The sequence below is a fragment of the Chiloscyllium plagiosum genome, chromosome 26 (assembly GCF_004010195.1).
Source record: "Chiloscyllium plagiosum isolate BGI_BamShark_2017 chromosome 26, ASM401019v2, whole genome shotgun sequence".
Classification (NCBI taxonomy): Eukaryota; Metazoa; Chordata; class Chondrichthyes; order Orectolobiformes; family Hemiscylliidae; genus Chiloscyllium; species Chiloscyllium plagiosum.
Window position 1 is genome coordinate 35,017,052 of NC_057735.1, and position 26,867 is coordinate 35,043,918.

Below are 26,867 nucleotides of genomic sequence, written 5' to 3' on the forward strand. Positions count from 1 at the left end.
TTGATTTAGCTGCATGATGTGAAAATGTAGAAAATAGTGTGATTTCTAGTGAACTCTGAAGATCTTCTCCAGACACAACTTTAAGAGAGCAACTTAAGGGGGCAGTGGTACGTCAAGAAAAAGAAGGAGGCATATGACATGTATAGACGGTTGAGATCAAGTGAATTCCTTGAAGAGTAGGGATGGTAGTGGAGTACACTTAACAGGAAAATCAGAAGGGCTAAAAGGGGAGATGAAATGGCTTTGGCATATGAGGTAGAGAAGAATCCAAAGAGTTTGTAGAAGTACATGAAGGGCAAAAGAATATTTTGGGAGAGAATAGGGCCTTTCAAAGATCAACAAGGTTGTCTATGTGTGAAGACACAAGAGATGGATGAGATCCTAAATGAATATTTCTCGTCAGCATTTACCGTCAAGAAAGGCAAGAATGCTAGGGAACTTGGGGAAGTAAATAGTAACATCTTAGAGAGAGTCCACATTACAGAAGGGAAGGTGCTGGAAGTCTTAAAATGCATTAAGGTAGATAAATCCCGAGGAGCTGATAAAATGTATCCAGGACTTTGTGGGAGGCAAGGGAGGAAAGTGTGGGATACCTAGAGGAGATTTTTATACCATTAACAGCTAGTGGCAAAGTGTCTGAAGTTTGGACGGTGCCATCACTTAAGAAAGGCTGCAGGGAAATGCCTGGGGAACTACAGACTGGTGAGCCTAATTTCTGTGCGAGGTAGGTTGTCAGAGGGAATTCTGAGAGACAGGATCGACAGATATTGGAGAGGCAAGGACTTATTTGGGATAGTCAGCATGGCTTTGTGCATGCGAAATTATGTCTCACAAATTTAATTGAGTTTTTTGAAGAGGTGACTAAAAAAGTAGATGAGGGCAGTGCAGTAGACATTGTTGACATGGACTTTAGCAAGGCCTCTGACAATGTACTGCATGGTAGGTTGTTGAGTAAGGTTAAATCTCACATGACCCACGGAGATCTAGCCAATTGGCTTGAGTTAGAAGACAGAAGATGGGGGTAGAGCATTATTTTTCAAACTGGAGAACTGTTACCAGCGGTGAGCTGCAGGGATCAGTGTTGGGTCCACTGTTACTCATCATTTGTACAAATTTAGGAGATATGGTTAGTAAGTTTACAGATGATACCAAGATTGGTGGTATAGTGAACAGTGAAGAAGGTTATCTGGGAATGCATGAGATCTCGATTAACTGGGCAAGTGGGATGAAAATGGCAGATGGAGTTTAACTTAAATACATTTTAAGTGTTACATTTTAATAGATCAAACAAGGGCAGGACTTACACAGTCATTGGCTGCCAGCTGGAGTGTTATAGAACAAAAAGATCTAGGAATACAGGTTCCTAGCTCTTTCAAAGTGGAGTTACAAATAGACAGGGCTGTGAAGAAGGTTTTCACCATGCTGGTTTTCATTGGTCAGAAAATTAACTATAGGAGTGTGGATGTCTTGTTCTATCTATAAAAGATGTTGGTGAGGCCACAATTAGAGTACTGTTTGCATTTTGGGGTACCCTTCTACAGAAAAAAATATATTAAACTCGAAAGAGTACAAAAAAGATTTACTAGGATATTACCTGGTCTGGAAGACTTATGTTATAAGTAAAGGTTAGAGAGGCTGGGACCTTTTTTACCTGGAGTGTCGGAGACTGAGGAGTGACCTTGTAGAGGTCTATACAAACATGAGAAGTAAAGGTAAGGTAGATAGCCAATAGTGTTTCCCCATGGTATGGGAGTCTAAAATTAGTGGGCATAGGTTTAAGGTCAGAGGGGAGAGATACTAAAGTTTCCAGAGGGGCAATGATTTCACAGAGAGGGTAGCGAGTGTCTGGAACAGGCTGCCAGAGGTGGTGGTAGAAACGAGATCAATTCTGTCATTTAAGAAGCAGTTAGACAGGCACATGGGTGGGATAGTATGGAGGGACATGGCCAAACTGTTGACAAATAGGACAGCTTAATTGTGAAAACTGGGCGGCGTGGCCATTTTGGGCCAAAAAGCCCATTTTCATGCTGTAGACCTCTATGATTTTATGACTATATGACTCTAACTTGTGTAGACAGACAGCGTCTGAAAGAGCTCAACAGTCCAGAAGCCTGTGGAAAAGCAATTTGTGGGCAGATTCAACAAGGCAGACCTGGCAGTCAATACTAAATGCTAAAGTCCCACCTTCACCTACTTATCACTTTCCCAGCTACCTTCCCCACAGCCCGACTTATGCCCGAAACGTTGATTCTCCTGTTCCTCGGATGCTGCCTGACTGGCTGTGCTTTTCCAGCACCGCACTCTCCGACTAAAGGCAATCCAAACCTTCTAAGAGAAGTGCTGAAGAAAGTGTGAGCTAAATATATAGAACTAGAGCACCAGTCACATGGGCAGTTGCAAATCATGTGGAGTGCAATGGACTGTAGGAGCAGTCACAAGTTGACATTCAGCCACAGTCTGATTGAACATCGGAAGCTTCGTGATTAAAGCTATAATTCCTAGCGAACAAAGGGAATAGTTGTAAAATGTTATGCTGCATCTACAGAAAAAAAAGTGAAGTATTTATGACCAGAGCAAGTTCACCATCTTAGTAAGTAGGTTCCATGATGTAGGGCTAAAATAAACTCAAGGGTAATACAAACTAATGTGAAAACAAGGTTGTAGGACTGAGATGTCACAAATTAAAGTGATAAAGAGGCAATTTAGTAGATCAATCAGATGGACTCTAATGGAAAAAGAAAGTAAGAAGTCTGCAATAAATGCAAAAGATTCATAACTGAAACCACTGTAAATGTATTGAGAATTTGTTACGGTTGTGAACAGCAGGATTCATTCAGTGAATAAAAGATGGAAATCATTTATGATGACACAGAGGGCAAGCATCCTCCATCTTAACTGTGAAAGTTGGTAACCTCTGTTTTTATCACAGAAACACAGGAAAACCACTTGAAAAAGCTAAACAGAGAAACAATATTATTGCACTGAACTGGGGACCAGCCATACAAATGCAGCCGCTACAGGAGTAGATCTGAGACTAGGAATACTTCAGTGAGTAACTCACCTCCTGACTACCAAAGTCTGTCCACCATCTACAAGGCACAAGTCAGGAATGTGACAGAATACTCTTTACTCGCTTCCAAACTCAACATTAAATCGAAAGCTGAACAACTTTGCATGAAAAAAAACAGAACTGTGGATGCTGGAAGTCAGAAACATAAACAGAATTTTCTGGTAAAACTCTGGCAGCATCCATGGAGAGAAAGCAGAGTTAACAGTTTGAGTCCAGTGACCCTTCCACAAAACACTGAAATTCTGACGAGGGGTCAGTGGACCTTTAATGGTAACACAAATTAGCATAGCTTTGCTGGAAAAGCACAGCCAGTCGGGCAGCATCCAAGGAGCAGAAGAATCAATGTTTCGGGCATAAGTCCTTCAATTAAAACTATAGCTGATGATGTTGTAGTTTGTAAACTTTGAATCCATGAGAAAGCAGTTAATTTTATTAATGACCTTTAGAGATTAGTGGACAAGTGTGACTATGGAGGTTTGAGACCAGAATCCATCAGAGGCAGGATTATTGCTATGATTTGGAGGAGCTAATGTTGAACTGGGATGGACAAGGTTAAAAATCACACAACACCAGGTTATAGTCCAACAGTTTTATTTGGAAGCACCAGCTTTTGAAGTGCTGCTTCTTCTTTGGGTGGTTGTGACACAGAATTTATAGCAAAAGATGACAGTATGATGGAGGTGAAATGATATATCAAACAAACCTAGATTAAGTCTTTCATCCACTTTAGAAATAGAACCAATTTGACTCAAGATTGGGACACAGACAGACTCTAACCTTGTACCTTTAATGCATTGTCTGAGCTGAGATGGCACCTTTTTTTATAAAACTTAGTTACCTTGAGAATGTAACTTAAAAGAAGTTCTGGGATTTACATATTAAAGAACTGAAACCAGCAAACCCATTCTAAAAGATGAAAGACTTAATCTAGGTTTGTTCAGTATGTCATTTCAGCTGCATGACACTGTAATCTGTTGCTATAAATTCTGTGTCTTATGATCTTGCTTCACAACCACCTGATGAAGAAGCAGCGCTTCCAAAGCTGGTGCTTCCAAATAAACCTGTTGGACTATGATTTGGAGATGCCGGTGTTGGATTGGGGTATACAAAGTTAAAAATCACACAACACCAGGTTATAGTCCAACAGGTTTAATTGGAATCACTAGCTTTCGGAGTGTCGCTCCTTCATCAAGTGATAAGGAGCGACGCTCTGAAAGCTAGTGTGTTTCCAATTAAACCTGTTGAACTATAACCTGGTGTTGTGTGATTTTTAACTGTTGGACTATAACCTGGTGTTAATTTTTAACTTAGAATTATTGCTGGAATTGTTAATGAGTCTTGAGTCTTGTCAAATTCTTGTCACAGTCCAAAAAGAAGTCAACATTGGAAAAGATGGTTGGAGTCAGAAATCAGAAAGAACCACGATCTGAAGACAAGAAGGACAAGCCTATCACAGATGAAAAACAGAATTCATTTCATTTTTAAAAAGTACAAAAACCCTAAAGATACATGTGAGAAGCCATTACAGACAGCAGGCAAGAAACCAGAAACTAAAATGCAATCAAGAAGAAATCTAATCTATTTCCAGAGGAAATTAGTGGTCCAAATCAACCCTTTGGATAAGAAGAAGCTTATTGTAAATAGACACCTCAGTAATTTTAAGTTTATTACTTGAGTGAGTGTGACATTTTCTACAAGGTGGTTCAATGTTCTCAAGGGGGAGAGGGGCCAGCAAGAGGTCATTGTCCACATTGGAACCAATGACATAGGAAGGGAAAAGGTTGAGATTCTGAAGGGAGTTTACAGAGAGTTAGGTAGGAATTTAAAAAGGAGGTCCTTGAGAGTAGTAATATAGGAATTACTCCCAGTGCTACGAGTTAGTGAGGGCAGGTGGTGTATGGGAGAAGGATTCACATTTTTGGATCATTGGAATCTCTTTTGGAGTAGAAGTGACCTGAACAAGAAGGACGGATTGCACCTAAATTGGAAGGGGACTAATATACTGGCAGGGAGATTTGCTAGAGCTGCTCAGGAGGATTTAAACTCATAAGGTGGGTGGTGGGAACCCAGGGAGATAGTGAGGAAAGAGATCAATCTGAGACTGGTACAGTTGAGAACAGAAGCAAGTCAAACAGTCAGGGCAGGCAGGGACAAGTTAGGACTAATAAATTAAACAGTATTTATTTCAATGGAAGGGGCCTAACAGGGAAGGCAGATGAACTCAGGGCATGGTTAGGAACATGGGACTGGGATATCATAGCAATTACAGAGACATTGCTCAGGGATGGACAGGATTGGCAGCGTAATGTTCCAGGATACAAATGCTATAGGAAGGATAGAAAGGAAGGCAAGAGAAGAGGGGGAGTGACATTTTTTGATAAGGGATAGCATTACAGCTGTGCTGAGGGAGGATATCCTGGGAAATACATCCGGGGAAGTTATTTGGGTGGAACTGAGAAATAGGAAAGGGATGATCACCTTATTGGGACCGTATTATAGACCCCCTAATAGTCAGAGGGAAATTGAGAAACAAACTTGTAAGGAGATCTCAGCTATCTGTAAGAATAATAGGATGGTTATGGTAGGGGATTTTAATTTTCCAAACATAGACTGGGACTGCCATAGTGTTAAGGGTTTAGATGGAGAGGAACTTGTTAAGTGTATACAAGAAAATTTTCTGATTCAGTATGTGGATGTACCGACTAGAGAAGGTGCAAACTTGACCTATTCTTGGGAAATAAAGCAGGGCAGGTGACTGAGGTGTCAGTGGGGAAGCACTTTAGGGCCAGCGACCATAATTCTAATAGTTTTAAAATTGTGATGGAAAAGGATAGACCAGATCTAAAGCTTGAAGTTCTAAATTGGAGAAAGGCTAATTTTGACGGTATTAGCCAAGGGGGCAGATTGTTTGTAGGTAAAGGGACAGTAGGAAAATGGGAAGCCTTCAGAAATGAGATAACGAGAATCCAATGAGAATCCCGAGAAAGTGTATTCCTGTTAGGGTGAAAGGAAAGGCTGGTAGGTATAGGGAATGCGGAATGACTAAAGAAATTGAGGGTTTGGTTCAGAAAAAGAAGGAAGCATATGTCAGGTATAGACAGGATAGATCAAATGAATCCTTAGAAGACTATAAAGGCAGTAAGAGTATACTTGAGGGAAATCAGGACAGCAAAAAGGGGACATGAAATAGCTTTGGCAAATAGAATTAAGGAGAATCCAAAGTGTTTTTACAAATACATTAAGGACAAAAAGGTAACTAGGGAGAGAATAGGGCCTCTCAAAGATCATCAAGGCGGCCTTTGTGTGGAGCCGCAGAAAATAGGGGAGATACTAAATGAGTGTTTTGCATCAGTATTTACTGTGGAAAAGGATATGGAAGATATAGAAAGTAGCGAAATAGATGGTGACACTTTGCAAAATGTCTATATTACAGAGGAGGAAGTGCTGGATGTTTTGAAATGCATAAAGGTGGATAAATCCCCAGGACCTGATCAGGTGTACCCTTGGACTCTGTGTGAAGCTAGGGAAGTGATTGCTGGGCATCTTGCAGAGATATTTGTATCATTGATATTCACAGGTGAGGTGCAAGAAGACTGGACGTTGGCTAACGTGGTGCCACTGTTTAAGAAGGGTAGTAAGGACAAGCCAGGGAACTATAGACCGGCGAGCAAGTTTTTTGATAAGGGATAGCATTACAGCTGTGCTGAGGGAGGATATCCTGGGAAATACATCCGGGGAAGTTATTTGGGTGGAACTGAGAAATAGGAAAGGGATGATCACCTTATTGGGACCGTATTATAGACCCCCTAATAGTCAGAGGGAAATTGAGAAACAAACTTGTAAGGAGATCTCAGCTATCTGTAAGAATAATAGGATGGTTATGGTAGGGGATTTTAACTTTCCAAACATAAACCGGGACTGCCATAGTGTTAAGGGTTTAGTTGGAGAGGAATTTGTTAAGTGTGGGCAAGTTTTTGAAGAGAATCCTGAAGGATAGGATGTACATGTATTTGGAAAGACAAGGACTGATTAGGGGTAGTCAGCATGGTTTTGTGCGTGGGAAATCATGTCTCACAAACTTGATTGAGTTTTTTGAAGAAGTAACAAAGAGGATTGATGATGGAAGAGCGCTAGATGTGATCTATATGGACTTCAGTAAGGAGTTTGACAAGGTTCTCCATGGGAGACTGATTAGCAAGGTTAGATCTCACGGAATAGAGGGTGAACTTGCCATTTGGATACAGAACTGGCTCAAAGGTAGAAGACAGAGGGTGGTGGTGGAGTGTTGTTTTTCAGATTGGAGGCCTGTGACCAGTGGAGTGCCACAAGGATCGGTGCTGGGACCTCTACTTTTTGTCATTTACATAAATGATTTGGATGCAAGCATAAGAGGTTCAGTTAGTAAGTTTGCAGATGACACCAAAATTGGAGGTGTAGTGGACAGCGAAGAGGGTTACCTCAGATTACAACAGGATCTGGACCAGATGGGCTGAGAAGTGGCAGATGGAGTTTAATTCAGATAAATGCGAGGTGCTGTATTTTGGGAAAGCAAATCTTGGCAGGACTTATACACTTAATGGTAAGTTCCTAGGGAGTGTTGCTGAACAAAGAGACCTTGGAGTGCAGGTTCATAGCTCCTTGAAAGTGGAGTCACAGGTAAATAGGATAGTGAAGAAGGAGTTTGGTATGCTTTCTTTTATTGGTCAGAATATTGTACAGGAGTTGGGAGGTCATGTTTTGGCTGTACAGGACATTAGTTAGGCCACTGTTGGAATATTGTGCGCAATTCTGGTCTCCTTCCTACCATAAAAATGTGAAACTTGAAAGGGTTCAGAAATGATTTACAAGGATGTTGCCAGTGTTGGAGGATTTGAGTACGGGGAGAGGCTGAACAGGCTGGGGCTGTTTTCTCTGGAGCATCAGAGGCTGAGGGGTGATTTTATAGAGGTTTACAAAATTATGAGGGACATGGATAGGATAAATAGACAAAGTCTCTTCCCTGGGGTGGGGGAGTCCAGAATTAGAGCGCATAGGTTTAGGGTGAGAGGGAAAGATATAAAAGAGACCTAAGGGGCAACTTTTTCATGCAGAGGGTAGTACATGTGTGGAATGAGCTGCCAGAGGAAGTGGTGGAGGCTGGTACAATTGCAACATTTAAGAGGCATTTGGATGGGTATATGAATAGGAAGGGTTTGGACCAGGTGCTGGCAGGTGGGACCAGATTGGGTTGGGATATCTTGTCCGTGTGGATGGGTTAGACCAAAGGATCTGTGTTCATGCTGTACATCTCTATGACTCTATGAATCTCAGTGACAGAAGAAATTCAACTTCTTGCAATCAATAGTGAACTAGACTAGAAGTAGTCAGTCTTAGAGCCGAGTTAATGAAACGTTAGTTGTTAACAAGCAGTCAAAGGACAACTGGCAAAAGATTTCATCTTATTTCCAAGACACATGATGGAATCTAAAACGAAGATGGAAACTATTGATGTAACAATTTAGTGCTAATATATTTTTAACCAGATAGACATCTGCAATTACCGGGTTGACAGAAATGATTTTCACACCTATCTACAATGAAGATAGTTCAGATGACAAAAATCAACAAAGTTTGCAAGAAAATGCAGATCGTGAGAATGATAATGAGCAGTGTGACACATTTAAGTACATGAACAAATTTTAACTGCAAGTATTCAGACAGCACTAGCTATCAGTAACTAAGTTGTTACAGCAAGTTCAAGATAAACATTCCAATTTTTCGCTTTTCACAAAAGAATCATCAATTTCACATACAGAGATCATGTAAAACAACAATGTTAGGTAGCTGGACTGTGGAAGTGAACAAACAAGGGCTGGACTTTTGCAATTAATGATAGGGCCCTGGGTCATGTCCCATATGTAGACAAGATTAAGAAGGAATTTAGCACGCTTGCCTTCATTGCTCAGACCTTTATGTACAGGAATTGGAAAGTCATGTTGAGGTTGTATAGGATGTTGGTGAGCCTCTTCTGCAGTACTGTGTCCAGTTCTGGTTGCCCTGTTACAGGAAGGATATTATTAAGCTGGAGAGGGTTCAGAAAAGATTTACCAGGATGCTGTCAGAAATGGAAAGTTTGAATTCTCGGGAGAGGCTGGATAAGCTGGGTTTTTTTTCACTGGAACATAAGACGTTGAGGGGTCTCCTTATAGAGGTTTTTAAAATCATGAGGACTATAGATAAGGTGAATGGTAGATGTCTTTTCCATAGCATGGGGGATTTCAGAACTAAGAGCCATATTTTTAAGGTGAGAGGAGAAAGCTTCAAAAAGAACAAGGGGCAACATTTGTAAACAAAGAGTGGTTCGTGTATGGAAGAAACTCCAGGGAAAGTAGCGGATACATTTAAAAGGCATTTGGATGGGTATATGAATAGGAAGGGTTTGGAGGGATATGGGCTGGGTGGTGCTGGCAGGTGGGACTAGATTGGGTTGGAATATCTGGTCGGCATGGACAGGTTGGACTGAAGACATTTTGATAAGTACGTGAATAAGGAAGGTTTGAAGCAATATAGACCAAGGCAGGCAGGTGGGACTAGTTTAGTTTGGAATTTCGGACTGGTTGGACTGAAAGTTCTTTCTGTGATGTATGATGCAATGACTCTATGTATCTACGTTCTGTTTACCAGCCTTGGGAGAGAATACATGCATCCGCCTAAATCAACATGTTGAAATATAGAGTCTACTTACTTTAGCATGGATTAGCAGCAGAATGAGAATAAAGATTGGCTGACACAGTTAGAAAGAGGACTCCATAATATTCTGTAGGAGCCATCATTGAGATGGGATGTCCAATGGCCACAGTTTAAGGACATGATTGAGAGGAACTTGCCTGTCCCAGAGATCCAGGATACAGCAAGGGTAAAAATTCTATTTTTCGGTCTAAGATACTGTACTCCTGTGAATCATGTGATTAAAAGCCCAGATGGGTTCAGGTCCCACCTACTCTAGAGGTGTGTAAGAATATCTATGAACAGGTTGGTCAGAAAAAATAGGTTTAAAAAAAAACTTTTGATGAGTATTTTGGGAAGAGGGAAGAGGTCCTCTGCAAAGGAATTTGAGGAGTTTAAATCTGATGGCATGGAATAGTTATGTTGTTCAGCAGGAATAACATCCTCTGGGAAGGGTATCCAAGAAATAAAAGGTCCTTCAGTTTAAAGAGATATACAGATCAAAGAACAGCACCAACAGTCTCAAGCCAAAAGCCTACTAATTTTCAAAGTCTGAAGAGAATGCATCAGGAAGAATTGTGAAACCTCTAGACTGCCTGAGTATGTGAAGTCAGAGACATGGAGTGATTGGTTTGGGTAAATGTAATGTTAACAAGGCATTTTAAAAAAAAAGACTTGGTGAGAGCTATTGTTAAGGGTATTTGGTTCTGAAAGAGTTAATGCTGAGAAGTGCATTAAGTTTCACTCAAAATCATGATGCTATGAAGACTTGGATGAGAGGCACAGTTCTGGATCTAAAAGGTAATAAAGACAATCAAGGTCTCCTCATAGACATAGTCAACATTCCAATGTAACTTACATTTGATTGCTATCATGCAATACATTATATCGTGTTTCAGATAAGATCCAGCCTACCTAATGGTTTTCATCTACCTCACTAGACAAAGGGACGTTTTGTAGGTCTCAAACAAAAAGGAGCTTGGTGGCAGCAAATCTACCTCATAGTGACCAAAAACACAGTTAACAAAAATACTTCAGTAAGGTGCTCGACAAGGTTCCCCTTGGGAGACTGATTAACAAGGTTAGATCTCATGGAATACAGGGAGAACTAGCCACTTGGATACAGAACTGGCTCAAACGTAGAAGACAGAGGGTGGTGGTGGAGGGTTGTTTTTCAGACTGGAGGCCTGTGACCAGTGGAATGCCACAAGGATCGGTGCTGGGCCCTCTACTTTTTGTCATTTTCAGAAATGATTTGGATGCGAGCATGAGAGGTACAGTTAGTAAGTTTGCAGATGACACCAAAATTGGAGGTGTAGTGGACAGCGAAGACAGTTACCTCAGATTACAACAGGATCTGGACCAGATGGGCCAATGGGCTGAGAAGTGGCAGATGGAGTTTAATTCAGATAAATGCGAGGTGCTGCATTTTGGGAAAGCAAATCTTAGCAGGACTTGTACACTTAATGTTAAGGTCCTAGAGAGTGTTGTTGAACAAAAAGACCTTGGAGTGCAGGTTAATAACTCTTTGAAATTGGAGTGGCAGGTAGATAGGATAGTGAAGAAGGTGTTTGGTATGCTTTCCTTTATTGGTCAGAGTATTGAGTACAGGGCTTGGGAGGTCATGTTGCAGCTGTACAGGACATTGGTTAGGCCACTGTTGGAATATTGTGTGTAATTCTGGTCTCCTTCCTATCGGACAGATGTTGTGAAACTTGAAAGGGTACAGAAAAGATCTACAAGGATGTTGCCATTGTTGGAGGATTTGAGCTACGGGGAGAGGCTGAACAGGCTGGGGCTGTTTTCCCTGGAGCGTCGGAGGCTGAGGGGTGGCCTTATAGAGGCTTACAAAATTATGAGGGGCATGGATAGGATAAATAAACAAAGTCTTTTCCCTGGGGTCGGGGAGTCCAGAACTAGAGGGCATAGGTTTGGGTGAGAAGGAAAAGATATAAAAGAGAACTAAGGGGCACCTTTTTCATGCAGAGGGTGGAATATGCATGGAATGAACTGCCAGAGGATGTGGTGGAGGCTGGTACAATTGCAACATTTAAGAGGCATTTGGATGGGTAATGAATAGGAAGGGTTTGGAGGGATATGGGCAGGCTGCTGGCAGGTGGGATTAGATTGGGTTGGGATATCTGGTCAGCATGGATGGGTTGGACCGAAGGGTCTGTTTCCATGCTGTACATCTCTATGACTCTATATAACTCTTAAGATGAGGAGTGGTAAGGATTCATGATACAACAGAGATAGTGGACCAATATTTGAGATTCGACTTGCTATCTGAGTCTTGAATAATTGTTTGGATTATGATACAGTGAGTTTCACTCATTGTAGTCTAGTGTCTGTGAGGTGTTATAAAACAATTAATGATGGAAGTAGATAAACATGACATAAATAGGTAGGGCAGGTCAGGGATAGTGTAGGGAACTTGTGCGTGGAGTCTGAGCAGATAGGGGAAGCCCTAAATGAGTTTTTTGCTTTGGTTTTCACTAAGGAAAGGGACCTTGTTGTAATGAGAAATTTAAGGAGCTGAGATACAGACTTGAACAGATCGAGATTGAAGAAGTTGATGTGCTGGAAAGTTTGGCAAACATTAAGATTAATAAGGCCCCAGGGCCAGTCCAGATTTATTCTAGGTTGCTCCAGAAAGCAAAAAAAAAAGGTTGCTAAGCCACTGGCGAACATATTTGCTTCCTCACTCTCCACAAGAATCGTACCGGAGGATTGGAGGGAGGTGAATGTTGTTCCTCTTTTCAAGAAGGGTAATAGGGAAACCTCTGGCAATTACAGACCAGTCAGTCTTATGTCTGTGGTCAGCAAGGTTTTGGAAAGAATTCTGAGGGATAGGATTTATGACTGTTTGGAAAAGCTTAGTGTGATTAAAAGCAGTCAGCATGGCTTTGTGATGGGCAGGTCATGCCTCACAAATCTTACTGAGTTCTTTGAGGAGGTGACGAGACAGGTTGACAAAGATCAGGCAGTAGATGTGGTGTATATGGACTTCAGCAAAGCATTTGATAAGGTTCCCCATGGTAGGCTCATTCATAAAGTCAGGAGGCATGGGATACAGAAAGATTTGGCTGTCTGGATTCAGAATCGGTTGGCTGACTGAAGGCAGAGAGTAGTTGTAGATGGAAAGTATTCTGCCTGGAGGTCAGTAGTGAGTGGCGTCCCACAGGGCTCTGTCCTTGGGCTTCTGCACATTGTAGTTTTTATAACTGACTTGGATGAGGAGTTTGAGGGGTGGGTTATTAAATTTGCCAATGACACAAAGTTGGAGGTGCCGTTGATAGTATTGAGGGCTATTGCAGGCTGCAGTGTGACATAGACAGGATGCAGAGCTGGGTTGAGAAATGGCAGATGGAGTTCAACCTGGATAAATGTGAACAGATGCATTTTGGAAGGTGGAACTTGAATGATGAATATAGGATTAAAAGCAGGATTCTTGGCAGTGTGGAGGAACAGAGGGATCTGGTGTGCAAGTACATAGATCCTTCAAAGTTGCCACCCAAGTGAACAGGGTTGTTAAAAAAAGAATATGGTGTTTTGGCTTTCATTAACAGGGGGATCTAGTTTAAGAGCCATGAGGTTTGCTGCAGCTTTAGAAATCCCTGGAAAATTGTGTCCAGTTCTGGTCGCCCTATTATAGGAAAGATACGGAGACTTTGGAGAGGGTGAAAAGAAGGTTTATCAGATGCTGCCTGGACTGGATATAGGTTTTAACAAAATGAAGAGAGGTTGACTAAGCTCAGACTTTTCTCCCTGGAGAGAAGGACTAAGAGAGGTGACCTGATGGAGGTGTACAAGGTAATGAGAGGCATGGATAGAATCGATAGTCAGAGACGTTTCCCCAGGGCAGGATTGACTAGAACGAGGGGTCATAGTTTTAAGGTGCTAGGTGGACGGTATAGAGGAGATGCCAGAGGTAGGTTCTTTATGCAGATAGTATGCATTGTCAATAGTGGTGGTGGAAGCAGAGTCACTAGGGACATTTGAGTGACTGCTGGACATGCACATGGACAGCAGTGAATTGAGGGGTGCGTAGTTTAGGTTATTTTATTTTAGATTAGGGTTGATCCTTGACACAACATCGTGTGCCGAAGGGCCTGTTCTGTGCTGTACCTTTCTATGTTCTATGTTCTATAATGTGGCAGCTTTAATTAGGGAGTAATTATCGTGATGTCTGAAGATGTTCTTATCCTGATAGGTTTCTTTATATTTGAGTGTTGAAATATAATTAAATAAATGTTTTTATATCTTTGAACAATAATGAGTAAACTGTTTTAATTCAGTGCTAGATGGCTTTAACCTTCTGAACTGTTAGATGACTTTGTTAATTGTTAACCTTTATAAGTTACTAAAAGGAAGTCACACTCATTCTCAGCAAACACGGACAGCATTTTGTGCAAGAGACCATCTGATTCAAATGTGACAAGATGAGTATTAGAGGGCCCTCTTCTGGCACAGTGGGAGTGTCCCTAACTCTGGACTGAGAGGCCTGTGTTCAGGTCCCACCTGCTCCAGAGGTATGCAAAGACATGTCTGAACAGGTTGATCAGAAAATATAGGTTTTAACAAAACTCTTGAGTATTAATTGATGCACAACTGAGTTATAAGGAAAAGGTTATCAATGAAGACCATGGACAGGTCAAAATCCAGCAGACTCCAACAAGGCCAGCCATGCAGCTTTGCTGTCCCAAGAGTTGGCAATACCAACTTCAATTCTGTTAGTTCTTGACTATGCATACAATTGATTCTGATGACTATCATCGATAGTCACAGGTGAAGTGCCGGAACACTAGAGGTTGACTAATGAGGTGCCACTGTTTAAGAAAAATGGTAAGGATAAGCCAGGGAACTATAAACCAGTGAGCTTGACGTCAGTGGTGGGCAAGGTTTCGAAGAGAATCCTGCAGGACAGGATGTACATGTATTTGGAAAGGCAAGGACTGATTAGGAATAGTCAACATGGCTTTATGCATGTGAAATCATCTCTCACAAACTTGATTGAGTTTTTTGAAGAAGTAACAAAGAAGATTGATAAGGGCAGAGCGGTAGATGTGATCTATATGGACTTCAGTAAGGCATTTGACAAGGTTCCCCATGGGAGACTGGTGAGCAAGGTTAGAACTCATGCAATACAGTGGGAACTCACTATTTAGATACAGAACTGGCTCAAAGGTAGAAGACAGAGGGTGGTGGTGGAGGGTTGTTTTTCAGACTGGAGGCCTGTGACCAGTGGAGTGCCAAAAGGATTGGTGCTGGGTCCACTACTTTTCATCATTTATATAAATGATTTGGATGCGAGCACAAGGGATATAGTTAGTAAGTTTGCAGATAACACCAAAATTAGAGGTGTACTGGACATCGAAGAAGGATACCTCAGATTACAACAGGATCTTGATTAGATGGGCCAATGGGCTAAGAAGTGGCAGATAGAGTTTAATTTAGATAAATGCGAGGTGCTACATTTTGGGAAAGCAAATCTTAGCAGGACTTATACACTTAATGGTAAGGTCCTACAGAGTGTTGCTGAACAAAGAGACCTTGGAGTGCAGGTTCATAGCTCCTTGAAAGTGGAGTCGCGGGTAGTTAGGATAGTGAAGAAGGTGTTTGGTATGCTTTCCTTTATTGGTCAGAGTATTGAGTACAGGAGTTGGGAGGTTATGTTGCGGCCTTACAGGACATTGGTTAGGCCACTGTTGGAATACTGCATGTAATTCTGGTCTCCTTCCTAATGGAAAGACATTATGAAATTTGAAAGGGTTCAGAAAAGATTTACAAGGATGTTGCCAGGGTTGGAGGATTTGAGCTATAGGGAGTGGTTGAATAGGCTGGGGCTGTTTTCCCCACAGCATCAGAGACTGAGGGGTGTCCTTATAGAGGTTTATAAAATCATGAGGGTCATGGATAGGATAAATAGACAAAGTCTTTTCCCTGGGCTGGGTGAGTCCAGAACTAGAGGGCATAGGTTTAGGGTGAGAGGGGAAAGATATAAAAGAGACCTAAGGGGCAACTTTTTCACGCAGAGGGTGGAACGTGTATGGAATGAGCTGCCAGAGGAAGTAGTGGAGGCTAGTACAATTGCACATTTAAAAGGTATCTGGATGGGTACATGAATAGGAAGGGTTTGGAGGGATATGGGCTGGCTGCTGGCAGGTGGGATTAGATTGGGTTGGGATATCTGGTCTGCTGTACATCTCTATGACTCTACGATTCTATGGTGATGTTACATGAAAATCTTGTTTTATCCAACTGGGGTTGTTGAGTTGAATAATTGATGAGATAACCAATGGACTCTGTAATGTTGCAAATTGCAGTCAAATCTAATTGGCAAATGCAAGGTGAAGTAGCCAATGTAGAATCCCTTTGGGTTGTAAAAGTTCATAAGCTAACTTTTGAGGGAGGAAGTTAGTTTAGTCGACAGTGTTGTACTGTTTGGCAATAGAGCAGCAAGGTAAGGAAGGAGAATCCATGAGGATTCATCAACTTGAAGAACAAGTAAAGGAAGCCGAATTGAAACCAGTGAGAGATCATATAGGTGGTCAGGTAGAGCATAACATGGTGTCTATGGGGAAAAATGGAAACTGTTGTGTTAATCAGTGTGCAGAGAACTGCAAGTTCTGTGAAAAAGGTATGCAGAAGACCTCCCATCAGAATAACACTGGTGAGTTGCAGTTAGTAGCTGTTCGAGAAAAGAGATTGTGTGGAAGGACATGGTGCTTACATCAGCAGTGTTAGTAAAAGGCCCCTCATGGCACACTGAAAGAGTTCCTTGCAAAATTGTGGGTTGCGTCCTTTCGGTGTAACAAAGGAAGTTAAGAAAAATAGAGAAGTGTTAAAATTGGACTTCTCAGCAAGAAGTCAGTTAATTGTTTTCAGCATTTTCTGTTTCGATTGCAAAAGAGAATGCATACCCAAATGTTTCTGAGGGAAGGATATAACCATTCCTATCTTACCTTTTCTCCTGCAGTTGACAATGTTGCTCTGCTTGGTCACATGTGTTCCTCCCATACCCTGACAGGAGGAACTGATGGGCAAGACTGAGATTACCATGACCACGTACTCCTCTTCATGACTTCTTAAAGATGCACTAATAAAGTGCTTAATCCTTTTGGGTATAGTTTTCAGGATATTTCTGGAGTTTGCTTCTCATAGCCTGGACAAATGGACAAAAACTCCATCTTGGAGTTCATTCACTTCACAGTTACTCATATAAGCCATCCCACCTCTTCCCTCACTGCTGTTGATTCAAGGTGCTACAAGTATTTTGCTTTCTTTCATTTATTCTCAATGTTTCTCCAGCAGCAATGATTACAAAATGCTGAGTATCCCCTTTTGAAATTGTCATCAGTGCTGTATTGATGCCAGAAAGGAGCATTAGTTGAATTGCTAGCCATCGAAATTCAGTACAGCCTCTGTAATGATTGTTAGCAGCAATTTAAGAAGCAATCAACAATTTCACAAACATCCCGGTGGGTATTCCTTCAATTGATTTCAATTCCTTCACCAACATTTAACAAGCTAAACTGGTCCCACATTGGCCACCAAATTAGATTTTTAGAAGCTAAAATATAAAGTGAAAATCTGTCCCAACATGTTTTAAAATAGACCAATTACAAATCACGAATTTAACTAAAAGGCCTATTTCTACACTGTAGGGAATATAATCTAAAAACACTATTGTAACTCATCAATGTTTCCAGTTTTCCAGAATTGACATTTGATGCAAAATAGGATGAGAGAGTCTCTTTTAGGTGAACAACAAACAGATGAGAAATTCTAAAATCTGAATTGAATAAGGAGATAGAGACACGGGCTGGAGAAAAGGTTCACAGTGAGCAATATTAACAGCAGTGTAGATTAGATTCCCCACAGTGTGGAAACAGGCCCATCGGCCTAACAAGTCCACACCGACCCTCCGAAGAGTAACCCACCCAGACCCATTGCTCTACATTCACCCCTGACTGATGCACCTTACACTACGGGCAATATAGCATGGCCAATTCACCTGACCTGCACATCTTTGGACTGTGGGAGGAAACTGGAGCACCCGGAGGAAACCCACGCAGACACAGGAAGAATGAATTAAACCCAGGTCCCTGGCACCAGTGCTAACCACTGAGCCAGTAGGCCATATCCCTCGGTCAGTTTTGTCCTAATTCGTTGGACAACCACTTTCCTATTCGACTAAAGTTTGTCATACAGTCAGATGACATGATTTTGCACTTAAATATGAATAATTTTCCAAAACAAATCATATTTTTTGTATGAAAGTATAGGCTACGATTTCTATTGCCATAATTGTTAATGTTGATATCCGAGACTTCACCTGCCAAAGGGAAAGGTTTCATGTGGTTAATATAGGCCCAGATATTCTGATGGCCACATACCTGTGACTGTAGCTTAGACTGGAATTGTGCAGTTGGGATCATACATAGATCCTAAAGTATCTGCCCCGAGGTAATTGCCAGGAAATTCTAAACCGGTACTGACGATTTCTCTTTGAAAAGGCTTCCTAAATTAGAGAATTTCAAGGATTTTAAATCACTTGAAGTTAATAGTTACCCATGAAAGATTAAAGGAATAAAAACCCACTCTAACTCCTGGGTAACTATTAAACAAAGTCTGACTATACCAGCTGTAATCCCCACCCACCATCCCTTACCGTCCCCCACTAACAACATGAACCCACAACCATCCCCAGGATCTGTCACTCATCCCACCACACTGCCCATCTCCAAGTTCTGACCTGACCTCACCAGGCCCGAGCCAAACCGCAATACCTCGATCTGCCCCCACTCTTGGATCTGACCTGACAACCCTATCCCCCTCCAAACGCATAGAGCAGCACTCCTCCCCACTCTCTAGATCATGGGAAGGACCTGCCCCCTAGGAGGCAACACAATATCCCTTTATTTCCCACTGCTGCACCCAACACTCATCCCATGCCCAGCAGACACAGAAACCTTGCTCCTATCGCCAACCCCTACCTGCGGCCTGGTACACACCTATTCCCTGGCCTGTACGACCGCTAGAGTCCCTCTTCCCCATCATCCACAGCCCCCATGCAAACCTTCCATCTACCCTAAACACTAATCCACATACCTGAAACCTATCCTCCTCACCCACCTGGCATCCTAACTCCCTCACCCACCTGATATCCTATCCACCTCACCCACCTGGCATCTTATCCCCTCATTCACCTGGCACCCTATCCCCTCACCTACCTGGAACCCTAACTCCCTCACCACCTGGCACCATAACCCCCTCACCACCTGGCACCATAACCCCCTCACCCACCTGGAACCCTAACTCCCTCACCGCCTGGCACCCTAAATCTCTCATTCACTTGGTACACTAACCTTCTCACCCAGCTACCATTCTACCCCCTCACCCACTTATTGTTATAACCCTTCAGCAACCAAGCAGCTCCCCCCCCCCTCACTTACTTGGCACCTATCACCATACCCCACAGAACATTGGTTGCTGCAAAAGGGGGACATGATTTTAATAATGCAAGGTTTCCTGAGCAGTTCTCTGTTTTGTAACATTAGGCTGCTGTCCGTGAATAGCGGGGTATGAGTTATCAAGATGCATCTGTGTCTTTCTTTTAGTCTGTTGAGGAATGAAACATGGTTTCCAACCTTGCCCACGAAATTCGGGCCAAGTTGTATTTCTATATGCCCAGAATCATGTTGATGACATTTAATGTCAAATCAATTAAATTTTAAAACAGGACAATCAAAGTCATTGATCTTAATGTCAATATAAAGCAATTTAAATTATGTGAAGTTATCCCTTAATTAAGAATTTTTCAGTTCTGTAAAATCATAAATCATGCACTCAGTCACCCTTTGACTTCTGTGACACCGAGAAAATATTTTTTCACCGTAATCCCACCACTCCTAACATAGTTCTGATCCACAAGAAGAAATTGGCTCCATTTCACAAATTCTAAATTTAGGCCATACACATTCACACAACACGTTCAGAGCGCATGTTCAGCTACAAAGAGGAAACCACTACTTTAAGAGGCAAGCAATCCAATCTGCTGAATGGGTGACACAGTCTAACCTCAGTTATTGCAGGGTTTGAGGAAGGAGTACAGAAAGGTGTTGGAGGTGTTGTGGGTTTCACAGGGAGTTTTTGTTGCATCCACCCAGCGAGGGTAGAGGGTGACTTACCCATACTAGGATGCGGATGAGCAGCTATGCTGACTCTGGGGGCAGTAACTCATCAGGGAGATGGAGCAGAAACCTCAGAGATTGCAATATCTATGTCTTGTTATCTACTAAAGTTGATCTCGGACCTTCCTTATGCCTTGACAAAGATGGGATAGGTCATTGTTGTGGTTCTGTTTGCCGAGCTGGGAATTTGTGTTGCAGATGGTTCGTCCCCTGTCTAGGTGACATCCTCAGAGCTTGGGAGCCTCCTGTGAAGCGCTTCTGTGATCTTTCCTCAGGCATTTATAGTGGTTTGTCTCTGCCGCTTCCGGTTGTCAGTTCCAGCTGTCTGCCGCAGTGGCCGGTATATTGGGTCCAGGTCGATGTGTTTGTTGATAGAATCTGTGGATGAGTGCCATGCCTCTAGGAATTCCCTGGCTGTTCTTTGTTTGGCTTGTCCTATAATAGTAGTGTTGTCCCAGTCGAACTCATGTAGCTTGTCATCTGCGTGTGTGGCTACTAAGGATAGCTGGTCGTGTCGTTTTGTGGCTAGTTGGTGTTCATGGATACGGATCATTAGCTGTCTTCCTGTTTGTCCTATGTAATGTTTTGTGCAGCCCTTGCATGGGATTTTGTACACTACATTGGTTTTGCTCATGCTGGGTATCGGGTCCTTTGTCCTGGTGGGTTGTTGTCTGAGAGTGACTGTTGGTTTGTGTGCTGTTATGAGTCCTAGTGGTCGTAGTAGTCTGGCTGTGAGTTCAGAAATGTTCTTGATGTATGGTAACGTGGCTAGTCCTTTGGGTTGTGGCATGTCCTCATTCCGTTGTCTTTCCCTTAGGCATCTGTTGATGAAATTGCGGGGGTATTCGTTTTTGGCGAATATATTGTAGAGGTGTTCTTCTTCCTCTTTTTACATTTCTGGTGTGCTGCAGTGTGTTGTGGCCCTTTTGAACAGTGTATTGATGCAACTTCTTTTGTGTGTGTTGGGGTGGTTGCTTTTGTAGTTCAGGACTTGGTCAGTGTGTGTGGTCAGCCATTTCACTCAGCAAATTGGTGTACACCTTCATTAGCATCTCCTAGAGATTGCTCCATCTGAGTTTCCTGCAGCGCAATCTAGATGTAACCTCATTGTTCAATGAGCTGACATTTGAACAAGCTTTCCTTTGGCCAGGCTACATCTCACTAATTTCTGTGCAGATCACGCGCTGATCTGAACTGCCAATATTCGAATAGGTGACTGCCAGATCAAGGACCAGCTGCTGGTGTTGGCACCTTTCAGCTGTGGCTGGGCAGGTTGGCAGTACTTGAGGGTCTGAAAGCAGAAGGTCAGATAAAGGAAGGCTTAGGTAAGGGAGGTGGGTGGGAGTGTGTCAAAGATTCCCACACGCACATCAATACTACCTTGTATATTATGCAGCACAACAGCAGGAAGGTGAGGAGAGCATTGTGTCACAAAGTTATCCTTTTCTTTTCTAAAAGCTGTACCTTAGCTCAAGGAGACTCTGTCCTTGATTTTTTTCAGAGAGGCAATAAACCGGGCCGGGCTTTGATGAGCATGGTTTGGTACAGAGTTGAAAAGGATTTTGAGAGGCATTTTGTTTATATGGAAATGGATGAAACTTCAGGCCAAAGTGGTCATGTTGTAGAAGTGACCTGTATAATGGAAGTGGAGTGGTCAGCTCTCTAGCTGAGCTGAGTTGAACAGTTTTAGTTCAGTCTTTTCTGCCTTTCAACTTCAACCTGTACGCATGTGTTCCATTTATACTGGTTTTTGAAGGGAGTTCGCTGATTGGGACTGTTGTGTATATTCAGAACAGCATAATTAAGTCTAGTTGGATATGTTGAGTTCTGTCAGGGTTCTTTATTCTGCTCTTTGTGTTTCATTGTATAATTTTGTGAATACATTTTTGTCTGTTTTAAAATCTAGTAATCAACCTAGCTATCTTACTCCGCGTAATTTTCACTGTACACTTACCAAAACAAATTGCAAAGGTATGGTCTGGGCTGCCTGCTTGAGAATGTTTTGAATGGTCTGGCCTTGTCCATAACAATTGAGATGGATCATAAAGCAGGAACAGCACTGTCATCCAGAAAATGGATCACAACAATTCGTAGGCCAGCAATATATAATATAGAAGGCCTAAATTGCTTGTCAGTTGGGAACCGAAATGAACAGAGTCCTTGGCCTGAGAGAGAAGGAAAATAATTTTAAACCTTCCTGGATAACAATTCAGCGCATGCTCTAAGTTTACATTGACCAAAATCTGTTATCATTCTTGTTCTTCCAGATGTACTGCTGACTCAAACATCGAGAATGCTGGAGAAATGCAGCAAGCCTGGCAGCATCAGTAGAGAGAGAAAAACAAATTAACGTTTCAAGTCTGTTATGACTCTTCTTCAGAATTGAAGAAAGGTCACTGACATGAAACACTACCTCTTGTCGTTCACTCCACAGATGCTGCCAGACTTGTTTAATTTTTTCGGCAGTCTGTGTAATTCTTTCAGATTTCCATTGTGAACTCTATTTTGCTTTCATTTGAGCATAACTGATTCATTCACTTCATCACTTATGATAGGTAGAAAGAAATGAAGGTCCTATTGAAACATCAGATTTGTATACTAGATCAATTTCGCTCATCATGCCCAGTACCTTTCGGTAAAAAGATCAACACACAGTACTTTATGGTATATTTTACGGTAATGTTTTCTAATATTGTTCTTCAGTTCCTATTAGCTGAATGCCAAGTGCTGTTTAGTTGTTATGTTTGCTTTACAATAGTACCTGTATGCCAGCAAAAGAGTACAAAATAATCAATTCAATGTCAGCATTGAAAGCATTTTTGTCAATAAATGGGATTTGGCTTTCTTTTTATAATGCAGCCAAATTGTTTAATCGCCTCAGTCTAAACTTTTGAGACATAAGGTTGCATGTGTATAGTTATTGGACACGTAAACCAAAATAGTCTCATCAAGAAACCCAGCTTTTCACTATTCACTGATAAAAAAATATTTTATAAGAAGATTTGTGTCAGCAAATTTACAATCTATACTGTTTATGTAGTGAGGTAAATACAGGTATAAATTGCAACATAGGCATTTTGTGAAGTGTAAGAGAGATGATAAGGGACAGAAATAGTTGTTAGAGAGTACAATACCAGATACAGAACAGAATTGTATGTATGGTTTTCATGTACAAAGGCCATAAGGTAATTATTTAGCTGTAAAACACTTTGGAACAATCTGTAGTCATTGAAAGGAATACAGCCAACAGTTCTTCTTGTCTTCAGGAGATGAATGGATACTGACACATTATCAAAATCGCCACATTTGTAACACAAGACCACATTCTGTAGTGAATGCAACCAAGATTCTTCTTCATAAGAGTATAGATTGTAAGGCAAGTCTGCTTAGGATATACAAACATACTTAAAAATAAAGATTGATGGAATTTTTTTTTACATTTGTTACAGTAACAACTCAACTGAGTTTTCACTTGATCCAGGTAGGACAACAAGGTGAGAAGCAGTATCAAGAAAGGAACAATGACTCAGCAGAAAGACTGGTTCCAGATCTAATATAAAATTAAATTAAAATCCCCAACAGTTTTCAAATAGAGAGAATAACATAATAGATTATAAATCTGAAATTAAATCAAAAAGAATGGAAATATTTAATTTATCCAGAGTGGGAAAATTTGTTGCTTCCACTATGTATAACAGTAACTTGCATTGATATATCATGCAACAGAATGTCCCAAGGCCTTTCATAGGAACATAAAATGACAACAATTAATATTGAAATGAGGGTGATATGGTGGTTAATTTAAAAGATTAGTCAAAGTAGGGTTTTAAGTAGAGTTCTAAAGGAAGATGGAGAGCTGGAGGCTGGGGGGGAGCATTTCAAGGTGCGAGGCCGACATATGTAGTGGCGGGGGCAGTAGACAGGAAATACATAACAGATCCACAATGGATAACAATCAGGCTGATGGAATTTAGAGATAAGAAGTAGCAAGTCAGTGGAGGAATTGAAACACAAAAATGAGAATCTGATAACTGAGATACTGGTGGACTGAATCAGTATATGCTGCATGTCTGAAGGGATGTTGCTAAGGGATATGATATTGGTGTGAAACAGGAAGTGGGGACCAAGGATAGATCCTTGGGAAATTTCAAGTGTATTGGTAGAGGTTGGTCTATTACCAATGATTGACAGTGTGTTACACACAGAAAAGCCACAGAGCTTTTATTTCCATCTTCACAGATGTTGACTGGTTTGCTGTTTACATCCAGAATTTTCGGATATTATAGGGACATACTTAATGGGTTTATGAATAGGATATATCAATCTACCACAGAAAGGTTTCCTATGTATTGACCTGATACAAACACTGGGACATGAAAGGTTTTGTGAAACTCAAAAGTGAAATAATTTGAAAATTACCAATTCACGGTAATTCATGCTGCATTAATCCATACTGCTGTTTAGGTTAGAAGAGCAAGCACAGTATTTGGTATGTGTTTTTCTCTGAGATAGCTGTCACAAACTGGATATGAGACAAGATCTTCAAGATCAATGGCAAAGCAGGTCCCTGAATGTGGGAAGATAAAGAATTTTGAAAGGAATGCAGATTGATGTAACTATTGAGTGGTGTCAAAAAAACAAAGAGAAAACATATACATCCTTAAGTATGTCTTCATCTCTACTCTCTTGGAGAACAATAAAATCACTGAAATTTCAGGTTTATGTACCTTTATGCTGTAACTAGGTCCAGTCATTTGAGATTCCCCCACTGGTGAAAATGTCTTCAATTTCTACCCTGTCAAACCCCCTCAAAATCTTATATGTGTCAATTAGATCACCCCCACCACCACTACCACTCATTGTTCTGAACTCTTATAAGCAAAAACTTAACCTATTTATCCATTCTTGATAAATCAGCCCCTTCCTTGCAGGAATCAGATAAATGAATCTCTTTTTAACTGCCTCCTTTGCCAATACATTTTTTTTAAGTTTGAGGACGACAAATATACACAGTGCTCCTAATGTAGTCTCACCAACATCTGTATAGCTGTATAGTTTTAACAGGACTTTCTTATTTTTCAACTCCAAATCTCTCACAATTAAGGGCAAAATTCCATTTGTCTTCTTAACTACTTGCTGCACCTACATATTAACCTTGTGTTTCATGCAAAGAAACCTCTATCCCTTGCTCCAAGTTGTTAATATGGATAGTAAATAACTGAGGCCCTAGAACTGATCTTTGTGGTATTCCAGATCGTCTGTCTCCAGCCCAGAAGTGATGTCTTATACCTCAGCACTAGCTAGCCAACACAGCCTTCACGACTCTGATCGAGGGGCTGAAGAGCCTATTCCTGCTCCAATTTCTTAATTTTCTTATATTGTCAGAAAAGGCATTCTGAAGTATAGCATGGTTATAATGTAGAAAAACTTGTAAGTGAAAATATAAACAATAAGAACATGTAAATGAGCTATAATCTCTTGATTAAGTTGGTTTATAACACATTCTGTATGGATTACTCCAGCTTTACATTGCATCAACAGAGGATTCTGTACTAAGTTTTAATGCTTCCTCTACAATACAACATGCAAATCCAGGTGCTCACAAACATAAGAAAATAAAAACAGGAACCTTTGAGCTTTTTATTTGGGTCCTGGTTAATCTGTACATGAATTCCATTTATTTGCCTTGATTTAGTCATAATGGAGGTAATTAGATAAGTCTGGAGAATTAGCATAGAACTTGTGATGCACAATTAGTTTCTGCTCTTCCATTACATATAGCCGCATTAATTTGTAGCAGTAGAAGGCCATTCAGTCCCCAGCTTGCTCTGCCATTTGCTAAGATCATGGCTGATCTAGTATTGTGGCCTGAACACTAATTTTCAGTTTACCCTCCATAAAGTACAACTTTTTTGATCATCAAGAACCTGTTTGCTGAATTTTACCAGAAATTGGCTCAGTGTCAGTTTCACTGAGTTTCATGGAGGGTTTCCCTCCTGTGAGGGAATGTCATGCTAATATCCAAAACCCATCTCATTAGCTAGAGAACAGGGCCCTAAATCATCCCTCTCCTCCGACCCTATCTGGAATCTCCCATTTGCCATAAGCAGAAATATCTGCCACTCCTGGGATACCCCGGGTGCCATCTTTAACTCCCAACCGTGCACCTGGCCAAGTGTTGGCAGTCTGCAATTGCTTTTCATAGTCACAGCAGCCACTAAACAATGCCTCTTCTGGCACTGAGGTGGTACAGCTGGCATTTCCTCACTAATACAAATGTACATTTCTCATCCAATCACTGCTTAGATGGCAAGACAACCAGCTTGTCTATCCTTAGCCACATCACTGCTTCTCCTCCAGTGCCACAACAGACTGGCATCTTAGCAAAGTTCAATTTGGGGCCATCACGTACAGAGAAGCCTTCAAACATTCAGCTTTATTCGCCAACATTTAAAGCAAAAGCAGAAATCAAACAAACACAAGCTGCAATTGGTTCTCAGAACAGAAACAAACTGTTTGACTATAAAATTGCTGGTGCTGAACATGCAGTGAGCGATCATTGAATTGAACATTAAATTGGTTATACCAGATAGTACTAGTAGCATTGATTTTGGCAGTTGAACAGCTAATACCAAAACTTTTGGCTTTGCAGTTTGAAATTCTTTTGTCCTAGTTTCTTTTGACTCTGTCTGTTAGCACTCAAAGTGAATAGTCTTTTTCTTTACTATCTGCTGTGCAGGCCTGAATATTAGATGTTCTCAAGCTGTGAGTTCACAGTACACGAAGTCATTCATTAGCACATCAGACCACAAGCAGACACAGACCAGAGGCTGAAGTCAGTCTTTAAACCTTGTGTTTTTATGTGCTTTGAAGCATAAAATCCAAAATTGTCTGTA